Source organism: Atractosteus spatula, chromosome 10, assembly GCF_055471065.1.
Source record: "Atractosteus spatula isolate fAtrSpa1 chromosome 10, fAtrSpa1.hap1, whole genome shotgun sequence".
Lineage (NCBI taxonomy): Eukaryota > Metazoa > Chordata > Actinopteri > Semionotiformes > Lepisosteidae > Atractosteus > Atractosteus spatula.
Genome location: NC_142715.1, coordinates 178,578 through 189,672, shown reverse-complemented (window position 1 = coordinate 189,672; position 11,095 = coordinate 178,578). Strand labels below are relative to the sequence as shown.

Sequence of the window (11,095 nt, the reverse complement as noted above, 5' to 3'; positions counted from 1 at the left end):
CGTCACTTCCAACCTGGACTGACAGCTCACCCGATCTGTTTGTGATCAGACCATGGGGGGGGGGGGGGTTTACCAAGCGCACGTTCCTTCCCAGTGCTGAGGCGATCATTCGGAAGATGGGTGTGAAGAGAGACAAGCTTTGTCGACTAAAAAACAAGGCAGGATATGCAAGAATAGTAATCACTGGCGACAGTTATGTTCTTTTACTATTGAGACTCCTACATTACGAGTTCTTTGAAGACATTGAAACTGAAGGAAAGCGGCGACAAATGAAACAGGCACGGGTGGGGATTGAACCGACGGTCTTCAGTTAACGAGACAGACGCCTTACCACTTGGCCACCGCGCCTTCGAGCAAATATGGGAATAATGTTGTTCAAATTATTTTTTTCTGAATCTGGTTTACATCGCCTGGAGGCAGCAACAACAATAAAAGGGATACTTAACAAGGAGATATGCTGTAGCAGTGCGAATCCAACAGATGCTCCTGAAGAGACTGGAGGTTTAAGCCAACTCCTTAGAGCGCTCGGCCGCGTTACTCTCTTCAGCTCTTGTTGTTTGACCTAGTGGTTTTATAACGCGTGGAAACGACCGCAACTTCGTTTTCTGAGATGCTTTCTCTCACGTGGTGAAATCTCGACCTCTTTGGCATCTCTGGCTATAGTTCTTCTGTAGAGCAGGCTTTCACACCTCTGCTTATAGTGCCCTTGAAGTCATTTTATTTTTACAGGAAGACGCATTCCCTAACGATCTCTCCTGTTTTAGAAATGCTTCATAAGGCGTGTTTGATTCAACGGACAAACAGTATACTAATTGTACAATGCAGATTTATGCGGCATTCGTACTGGATTTGAGTGGGATTCTGAAATACTTCTTGCAAAGGTATTCAGACTTTCTTGAACCTATAATAAAAACACAGACCTGAAACTCCCTAGCTTCCAATCTCTGATGTTGCTGTCCTTAAACTCGGACGTGATGTTCTGCAGACGTGTGCATAATGTCCTGTTTTCTTACAGTGTACACATTTTGCTGTTCACGCTCCGCATTCATCTGCTTTGTGCATTGTTAGTCCGCACCTGTAACATGTAATGTCAGCCGTCCCCTGTTCTTCTACAGTATATCTCTAGCATGACTGCGTCCTGCTGCTCGGCTTTTGTTTGTAAAGTTTGAGCGAGCGCCCCGTTCAGTGTCACTTTGTCACTGTGGTCAGAAAGCATTCTTGATTCTGCTTGAGCTGCTTCATGAATTCTAGCGACTGTAAGAGCTCTTTCTAAAGTCAGCCCTTCCTCCTGCAGCAATTTATAGTCTCTTATGTGCACATTTTTCCACAAGTTGATCTCTTAACATGTCAGTTTCCAATACTCCAAAGTCACAAGATTTAGCCAGTCCTCTTAGTGCAGTCACAAAAGCATCAACTGAAGTTCTCTGCCTAAATTTATGCCGTTCCAAAACCACATTTCTCTGCGGTGTAAAGTAAGCGTCTAAGGCAGCTACAGTCTGTTCATATGTACCTTTTTCAACAGGGAGGTTGGCGAAAATCCGCTGCACGGGCACCCAGATACAGTGCAGTAATGTAGCACGTCTCACGGCATCCGGAGCTTCTGTAGATCCACTGGCTATTTAAAAAAATCTGTACGACTCCATCCATATCTTGTATTCCGCATACAAATCCGGAGCTCCGAGTTTCAGTAGAAGCGGTAGAAAAAGCTGGGCATAAGCAAAGCTTCTCGGCGCGGCTGCCATATCTTCCATGGCGCAAGCTAAACGAAAAGTCCGAAAATTCAAAAGTTCGTTTCTACCAGCAAGAGAACAAAAATCTGCAGTATTCTGCTCGCTTTGAGTCCGTCAAGCACTCATCTCTCGTCGCCATAAATGTTGTGTATCTTAATAAAGAGACGTTTTTATATTATTTTAACTATTTTGTTAACTACACAGATCACGCCCTTACACCATATATTCCCGCCTTCTACTCTCTCGTTCTGTTGTCTCGCGATTTCTACTCACTATACTACATTTAGTATGACTTCTTGTTGCAGTTGAGCTCAAAGCTGGAGATGATCTCCATATTCTACCGCACTAACTAGTCCGAAACGTAGTACACAGTACACACTTTTTAAGTGAAGTCAGGTTGTTAAAAAATTAAACCAGCGCCCTGTCACAGAAACGTACCCCGGTCTACCGCGCAACAAGCGGGGGTACTCAGCAGTATACTGTAACGCAACGGGGGCTCAGGCGGGCGCCCTTGCCGCATCAGGTCGGCCCCACACCGTCCGGGGCTCGAACCCGGGACTTCCGCGTCTCTCTGCAGCGACCCAGCCCCGTGAGCTAAAGAGAGATCTCTCCACAGCCCAGTAGCTGTAGTCCTGCTATCACAGGGAAGGGCGGTGACGTCACCTGCTCTGGTACGCCGGCTCTTACACAGTACCTGTCGGCCGTAAGCGTTACAATACTAACGAGGAGCGCTTGTCTGCAGCTGAGCGTCAGCTCTGTTTACTGTTAGCAGTCATTGCCTCATTTCCAAACACTTTTTCACCTGCTCTCAGCTTTTAAAGACAGTCATAAACGCTCAAGAAGTAATTCATGTCAGTTTGAAGTCTGTTTCTGTTGTCTCAGCTCTTGATAAAGAAAAGCCGTGCGTGGGAGACTCCCTCTCTGAAGAAGTTTGCCGTCACCCTGCGAGGGAAAAGAGCCATCAATCACCGAGGCAACCACTGAGACAGTTAACATTAAACACGTGAAATGCGAGATGTTGTGATTTTTTTCCTGCTTAAGGCTTCTATCGTTTCTATTCTAACGAGAAAGACCTCTTTATTAGAAGTGAGATTTTAACAAACGTCTCCAGGGGTAACTGCGACCTGAACGCAACGCCTTAGACCACCAGCCATCTTGCCTGTGGTACTTATAATGAAGTATATATTTTATTTCTACTCGTTGATAAGAAAAGTGAAATCATGTAATTAGGGATATGTCTTTTTTTCATGGGGAAAACTAGCCCGAGCAAATGTAAAGTTTAGAGCAGCGCTCAATAAAAATGATCAGAAACCGAAAGCGCTTCTTATACGGATCAATATATTCCGATACCACTGGTTCTGCAGAAGAAATAAGAAAAGCCGAACTCAAAGCACTGTGTTGCCATTACGGCTACTCCATCTGCAGCTGCTTTAAGATTACTCACACTGTGTTGCCATTAAGGCTACCTAGTTAAAAAAAAAAACTTATCGTCACCTTTTTGAACGTGATTGTTAGACACCCGTTAAATCTCAACCGAGGTTTCTTGAGAGATCGTTCAGCGAGCGAGTAATAAAAAACTACTTCGCTTCTAACCTCTGCTGTCGCTGTAAACTCGGACGTGATGTTCTGCAGATGTGCAGTGTGCCTTTCCTCTCGTCGTATTCAAGAGTACTCACTGTGTGAGCTCCTCACTGCGTGTTCTGTATTCTACTGTGATTTAATTTAGATGATTACGTGGAGTAGAGTGACAAGATCTATTGAACATTTTCGGTTTGTGAAATGAAACACTAAATACACTACAGTAAATACAAGTAATGGACATTTAAAATAACCACAGTACAGCTAGAAGAGTGAAAGATAAAAGACTATTTAGAATGAGATTCACAATAGACTTAAGAAAGGCACAACCGCCCGAACAGGGACTTGAACCCTGGGCCCTCAGATTAAAAGTCTGATGCTCTACCGACTGAGCTATCCGGGCTCTGAAAGAAAGTCTACACTGTCGGGATCCTCGCAAGTCACGTGTCTCTTGTGCCGAAGAGCAGTCATACCTGACCCGTCTGGGATGACCACTGACAGACTTTATCCAGAAGCGACGGCACCACTCCCAGTAGAATGAGTGAGAAATACAGCATGACATGGGTAGTTAAGGGGCTCCCACAATCCATCTTTCCTCACATTACTGATTTTTTTCAATAGCATTTTGACCTTTTTTCACATTCAGATTTTTTTCACATTTAATAAAATCTTTCAATCAACAACAGTTGGGGTTAAGGGCCTTGTTCTGGAGCCCCATGGAGTAGGATTCCTCTGCCGACCGTGGGATGTAAACCAGCAACCTTCCAGCCACAGGTGCAGATCCTTAGCCACAGAGCCACCAAATGTGCCAATTCTTTAGAAAGAAGTCCAAAGAATGCAAATTTACTTTTTTAAAATAGCTGTTGTAAATAACATCAGTGGCTATTGAAGAGTACATACAAGCACAGAGACAAGTTAATAAACTTGGAATGACTACTTACAGCTCTGGAAAGACCGAAGATATTGTTTCCGGTTGTTAAGGAACAAGTAATAGGTTTATTCCATGCTGAAAAAAAGAAAACAATGTTTCGGCCGTGGAGCATTCTTCAGGTGTGAGAGAGAAGGCAGTAGGCAAAGGTAATGTAGTGGGAGAACAAAAGCTGGGAGGGAGGAAGGGTGAGAGGCGGGAGCAGGGGACAGAAAGAGAGGCCAATCAAGAGGTGTGAAGTCAGAATAGGTGTTGAGAGGTGTGAAATGAAACTTCCAATGAATGGAGAAAATTTAGTAGAATAGTAGTCTGTCGTTTAGAGAAGGGGGAAGTTGTGATCCTAGCTGCAGGATAAGTTTGGTTTGGTATCGGTAGTCTTTCTAATGTATGAGTTCAGAAAACCATCTTTGAGAACAAAGACGGAGAGATTAGAGTGGTCATGGCCATCAGAGGTTAAATGAGAAACAATGGTTTTTGGAGAGATCTTTAATCTTCACAGCCCTGACATGTTCTCTGAAGCGGTCTCCAAGTCCCCTTCCTGTTTCTCCAATATAGAGAGAAACTGGGCATTTACTGCAAGAGATACAGTAAATAAGGTTGCTGGAGGTACAAGATGCCATCTGGGTGATCCAGAATTGTCCTGAGGGGCCTTGAATGAGTGTGGTGTTGGATGTGTACTTGCAGGCGATACAGCGAGCTCTGTTGCAGGGGAAAGTACCTGGTGTGGAGGGTTGCTGAGGGCGGTCAAGGGAGCTGTGAACAAGAAGGTTGCGCAGATTAGGTGATTGACGATATAAGATGATGGGGCAGTCAGAAAAGAGGGCCCCAATGGAGGGATCATCCTGTAGGATGGAAAAGTTGTCGTTAACAGTCCTGGGGATAGGAAGTGTGTTAGGGAAGCACCAAAGGAATGCGGTTGTTACGGTGGGAGTTCCTGATTGGGTTGATGGTCCAAGGGGTGTTTTTGGCTCGGGCAAGGGCCCTGTCAATAACACTGCTGGGGTATCCTCTGTTGTTGAAAAAGGAGTACATTTTGAGGGTTTGGTTCTGGAAGTCGATGTCGTCGCTGCATATTTGTTGTAGCCGAAGGAACTGTGAAAAAGGGAGAGAATTTTTAGTATGTTTGGGGTGAAATTAGCTATACAAGAGATAGCTGTATGAAACCGTGGGTTTGTAATAAACAGAAGTGGAGAGTCTGGGGTAGTTGATGGAGAAGTTGATGTCCAGAAACGGAAGAGTAGTGGAAGATATGTTAACCATATATTTGAGGGACAGGTGGAAGTTGGTGAAATGGTGCAGGAAGCACTTAAGCTGATCGTTGGAGCATGTGGCGGCACTGACGCAGTCATCAATATATCGCTTGAAGAGGTCAGGGACATAGCCAGTGTAGCAAGCTAAGAAACGTTCTTCTACCCAGCCAACAAAGATATTGGCATAGCTGGGTCCCATTCTGGTGCCCATGGCAACTCCACTCACCTGTTGGTAAAAAAGATTATTGAAGGAGAATGCATTCAGTGTGAGAACCAGTGTTTCTGGTTGTTGTCCTTTAATTGATCTGCCACCAAAACATTAATCCTAAACAGTCAAACAAGTCCATGTGATGAAAACCTTTATGCTCTTTAATGTTTTTTTATGGATTGTGCATCTGCACTAATTTCCCCCCCTCCTACTCATCAGCTTTTGGATGAGAGATTCTGACCACTGTATAAGATCAGAAGCAATAGAAGAAACGGGCTTCTTTTCTGCTTATTAAACACACTCCTAATGCAAACAACACATTACAAGTACAACGCAAAGGTTGCACCAAATGGGATCAAGCAATTTAAAACATATGTTCAGGGTACAGGAAAGTTGTTATAGAGATGAATGGTATTCATGAAACAAATAATGTTGCAAAAAACTTTGCCAAAAGTCACAACCCATTTAACATTCATCAGACAGGTTGAATCAGTTGGATATCTCTTAGGTTTAAAATGCACTCAACGGCTGTATAATGCAAGCTCAAGAGTCAAAAGAACAATAGTGAACTACAGTTCTTACAATAATAAACAGCCATTTGATCTTGTGAATGATCTATCATACACCCTTGAAATGATGTTACAGATTTGGAAGTTTGCACAGCTTGTAGTCTTTCTAACTCCATGAGACACACAGACAGGGAGAGAAGCTGGGGGTCAGAGCGCAGGGTCAGCCACTGTGCTCTTGTGCCAAACAGGTCATACAAAGACCGCCATTCCTTATATCTTTCCCTGAACCTGTGCGTCACTACCTCACCTTCCAGAAGCAAAATATCGAGCTTCCACACACCCTTCTCCACAGTAACAGCTGTTGGAATAGAAATTGTAAATGACAGTAGACAATGGTCAGAGAAAAAAAAAAACAGGGGTTAGGCCTGCGGTCATGCAAGTAAAATCAAGTACCAAAACAAAATGCGTGAGCCTTGGGTCCCATTAGACTTGTGGCATGTGAAACCTGCCCTCCCCTGACTATGAAGTTTGAAGCCATCTTTCAGTTTAAAATCTTTACATAATGTTTGCAATAATATTGATGATTTATCAAATTGGACCTGTCTCTCGCCCATTATTCTGCCTTCTCTTTCTAAAAGAGAATTAAAATCCCATCCCAATAAATATACTCAGTTCCTGAATTAGGACATATCTGTCATGTGAGCAACTCAGACAATATATATTTAAGCGTTTAAATTAGACATTCATGAAACCCAGATATACCACCAGTGCTCTCCCTGGTTTCATTACAAGGTGCTGTCGTACCTCTACCATCTTATTTTTAATTAGAACAGCTATACCATCAGATTTATTTTCTTTGGACCCACACCAGGTTGATCGGCCCAATGTCCACAGTTCTTCCATATCCTTATAGCAGTTTTTAAAGGGTAACCCACACTCCTGTAACAACACAATATCAGCAGTTACCTTCCTCACAAATGATAATATAGTCCTTGCCCTTAACTTGGAGCGAATGCTTCTCACATTTATGGACACAATATTAAGAGCCATACTTAAAGTAGGACCAGGGGAGACTAAAAGATCTGGCTACAATCATTCAAGTGTATAGACACCTACTATACAGGCCTCCCCCCCCCACTTTTGCTTTAATTGTCTCCTCCTCCACCACCCCCACAATCCATAGGATATTTCTCCACCTGCCATCCTTGAGTCTCTGGTTCTGAAGCTTGGTCAGTAAGATCACATATATTGGAGACATCTAAACCCATGGGAGAACCTACCTGAGGACTTGGAAAATGATCTTCCCTCACTCTGCTCGGAGTTAAATCATTTTCTAAATCCAATGTCTCTTTTAGACTGCACCCACTGTTCTGTACATTTCATTTGAGCACTTTCAGTCTCCACAGGTGGCAGGCTATTGGAAGAGATGCTACCAATCAAATCAGATTCCACCTCACTTTTTGCAACATTATCATTCTCTTCTACCTCAGCCTCATCTCCTTCACTCCATTCTGAACCCTCGCTCTCTTTTTCACCACTTTCTTCAACGTCAACCACATCCAGTTCCTGATCCAGAACCACTGCTCCAGCCCTAAATACCTCTTCAAACTCTTCCTGTTTTTGCATCGGTCTTACCAGTTTTGTTCTATTTGCAAAGGAATTTGGACAGTCTTTAAACACATGACCTTCACACTCACAGAGATTACATTTCCTCACGCTTGTACATTCAGTATATGCATGTCCAGTTTCCTTGCACTTACCACACACCACCTTTGTACAGGCATCCACAAAGTGACCCAGCTCCCCACATCTCCTGCACGGTTTTGGCTGCCCTTGGTAGAACACAAGGCCTCTATTTTCACATAATCCAATCAAAGAAGGAATGTGTTTAAATCCACCATAACCATTTTTTGTCTTCATGCAATGAAACAGGTACTCTCCATGAACAGTTCCAGATGCCATCATCATCCAAGACTTTCTGAAGCTCACCTTTCACTAAACAATACTTAGACAACCATGTCACAACATCTTCCTTCATCACCATCTCATTAAACATGCGAACAATCACAGTCCTATTAATCAATAATAATTGCTTACACTTATATAGCGCTTTTCTGGACACTCCACTCAAAGCACTTTACAGGTAATAGGGACTCCCCTCCACCACCACCAATGTGCAGCATCCACCTGGATGATGCGACAGCAGCAATAGTGCGCCAGAACGCTCACCACACATCAGCTCTCAGTGGGGAGGAGAGCAGAGTAATGTAGCCAATTCATAGAGGGGGATTATTAGGAGGCCATCATTGGTAAGGGCCAATGGGAAATTTGGTCAGGATGCCGGGGTTACACCCCTACTCTTTTCGAGAAACGCCCTGGGATTTTTAATGACCCCAGAGAGTCAGGACCTCGGTTTTACGTCTCATCCGAAGGACGGCGCCTGTTTACAGTATAGTGTCCCCGTCACTATACTGGGGCATTAGGACCCACACAGACCACAGGGTGAGCGCCCCCTGCTGGCACCACTAACACCTCTTCCAGCAGCAACCTTGGTTTTTCCCAGGAGGTCTCCCCTCCAGGTACTGACCAGGCTCACACCACATTAGAAAGATCCATCAGCTTCTGCCATTCAAACATTCTAATTAGGCCCACATCTTTTTTTCTCCTCTATTTTCATCCAAAATTCTTCCAGTAACTTCGCCGATTGAAACTAATGTCAAAACCAATTCCCTTCAGAAAAGTGATTAAGCATTTGACATCTAATGCCTTAATCCTTTCTGTAACACCTTCCTTAAAAAGTCCAACCGTGAAATATCACCCGAGTGAGCCGAACCCTCACCACCCTTATTCACCAAACGTGCGCAAAAGTAACGGCGCATGCCGAATCTACAGGCCGCCATGGCCGTTACAAATGTGTCAAAAGCAAACTAAACCTAAACCGAAACCTCTTCTGTGCACCAAACTCCCCAAAACCCTATTCCCTTAATCTTACACTTATACAAAAACTCCACTCTCGACTTCTGGGTTTAACCCTTTACATCGCCAACGCTGGTTAGAGATTCAGTGTGTCCCAGGCTCAGCGGTTATATAGGACAGGACTCGGTGAGCTGCAGGGGAAACTCGTTGTTCTGCGCTCCCCGTGCGGAATGCGCGTCTCCACCCTCCAGACTCGTCACACCGCCTTCATACTCTACAGCGGGAAAAAAAACTCCCTTTACTGTCTTCATACAGTACATCCCTCTTAAATCCCAGAAACACAGAAACTCCGGGGCGTTTCTGTGAGTCAGTACCGGGTTTCTCTGTTCGAGGTTACAAGCAGAAACAATAAAAGCGCTGAAAGCAGGAAGTTATTTCTGCTCGTAGGCATAAACGTACAAATAAATTTTCTGATTCCTAAAACCTAATAAAATCCATGTACAGTGCCTTGCGAAAGTATTCGGCCCCCTTGAACTTTTCAACCTTTTGCCACATTTCAGGCTTCAAACATAAAGATATAAATTTTTTATTTTATGTGAAGAATCACCAACAAGTGGGACACAATTGTGAAGTGGAACGAAATCTATTGGATTTTTGAAACTTTTTTAACTAATAAAAAAATGAAAAGCGGGGCGTGCAAAATTATTCGGCCCCTTTACTTTCAGTGCAGCAAACTCACTCCAGAAGTTCAGCGAGGATCTCTGAATGATCCAATGTTGTCCTAAATGACTGATGGTGATAAATAGAATCCACCTGTGTGTAATCAAGTCTCTGTATAAATGCACCTGCTCTGTGATAGTCTCAAGGTTCTGTTGAAAGCGCAGAGAGCATCATGAAGACCAAGGAACACACCAGGCAGGTCCGTAATACTGTTGTGGAGAAGTTTAAAGCCGGATTTGGATACAAAAAGATTTCCCAAGCTTCAAACATCCCAAGGAGCACTGTGCAAGCGACCATCTTGAAATGGAAGGAGTATCAGACCACTGCAAATCTACCAAGACCTGGCCGTCCCTCTAAACTTTCAGCTCAGACAAGGAGAAGACTGATCAGAGATGCAGCCAAGAGGCCCATGATCACTCTGGATGAACTGCAGAGAACTACAGCTGAGGTGGGAGAGTCTGTCCATAGGACAACAATCAGTCTTACACTGCACAAATCTGGCCTTTATGGAAGAGTGGCAAGAAGAAAGCCATTTCTCAAAGATATACATAAAAAGTCTCGTCTAAAGTTTGCCACAAGCCACCTGGGAGACACCCCAAACATGTGGAAGAAGGTGCTCTGGTCAGATGAAATCAAAATCGAACTTTTTGGCCACAATGCAAAACGATATGTTTGGCGTAAAAGCAACACAGCTCATCACCCTCAACACACCATCCCCACTGTCAAACATGGTGGTGGCAGCATCATGGTTTGGGCCTGCTTTTCTTCAGCAGGGACAGGGAAGATGGTTACAATTGAGGGGAAGATGGATGCAGCCAAATACAGGACCATTCTGGATGAAAACCTGTTGGAGTCTGCAAAAGACCTGAGACTGGGACGGAGATTTATCTTCCAACAAGACAATGATCCCAAACATACAGCAAAATCTACAAAGGAATGGTTCACAAATAAACGTATCCAGGTGTTTGAATGGCCAAGTCAAAGTCCAGACCTGAATCCAATCGAGAATCTGTGGAAAGAGCTGAAAACTGCTGTTCACAAACGCTCTCCATCCAACCTCACTGAGCTCGAGCTGTTTTGCAAGGAAGAATGGGCAAGAATTTCAGTCTCTCGATGTGCAAAACTGATAGAGACATACCCCAAGCAACTTGCAGCTGTAATCGCAGCAAAAGGTGGCTCTACAAAGTATTAACGCAAGGGGGCCGAATAATTTTGCACGCCCCACTTTTCATTTTTTTATTAGTTAAAAAAGTTTC

The 11,095-nt window shown here is 43.9% G+C and overlaps 2 non-coding genes across 2 annotated transcripts; both read right to left on the bottom strand.

The window, feature by feature from the left end:
- Nucleotides 1-276: 276 nt before the first annotated feature.
- On the bottom strand, nt 277-348 carry trnat-cgu (transfer RNA threonine (anticodon CGU)). Its single transcript has one exon. It is a non-coding gene; the product is annotated as a tRNA-Thr (tRNA).
- Nucleotides 349-3,638: 3,290 nt separating this feature from the next.
- trnak-uuu (transfer RNA lysine (anticodon UUU)) lies at nt 3,639-3,711 on the bottom strand. The gene has a single exon. It is a non-coding gene; the product is annotated as a tRNA-Lys (tRNA).
- Between the last annotated feature and the right edge of the window lie 7,384 nt (nt 3,712-11,095).